We start from the raw sequence: 701 nt of genomic DNA on the forward strand, positions 1-701 counted from the left end.
CTCATGTATTTGCCTACTCGTGTAAGCAATACTTGCTTATTGAAATCTTAAATCATGAAGATGTTTGAAAGAACTGTTTGCTTCTCTCACTGGATGCTGCCCTAAAGCTGAATGATCCTGAAAACAGATATTTTCCTTTGCCTACAAAATAGATACAAATTTTGACCTACAAAATTCTATGGAATTAGTATTTATACCTTCCTTTTACTTTTTAAAAAGGGATTATTTGGTTTAAATGAAAACCGTGGTTGTTAAAATTAGAGAGTGTAGCATAGATTTTTTCAGGATACACCTGAGCATATGGAACAGATAGTAATATTTCACCACCCCTTGAAATGCCGTGCACTATAACTCAGGTCTGCTTTTTATTATGCTTCTTTCATGAAGCTCAGTGTCTCAGGAGTCAAGTAATACTGGGTGTCAAAGCCAGCAGAGTACCCAAGCCAGCTTTGCTGTCATAACCACTTCCTGCCCTGTTTCTGTTATCTTTAGTATTCCTCAGAAATAGATGAAGTCAAAGGAATTCCTGTATCACCACAAGAATCTGACACTGCAGGTAAAGCTCATAGACTCCTGGCCTAAAAAAACTTGATTTCTCATGCTTGATCCTCAGTACTCACTTGCTTACGTGGCCTATCACCAAACTGGCATCTTATGAAAAGAAATTATGGTGAAGGAGATTATATCCAGGGATTCTTTTT

The sequence above is a fragment of the Condylura cristata genome, unplaced genomic scaffold, assembly GCF_000260355.1.
Source record: "Condylura cristata isolate star-nosed mole 26May11 unplaced genomic scaffold, ConCri1.0 scaffold00003, whole genome shotgun sequence".
Taxonomy (NCBI): Eukaryota; Metazoa; Chordata; class Mammalia; order Eulipotyphla; family Talpidae; genus Condylura; species Condylura cristata.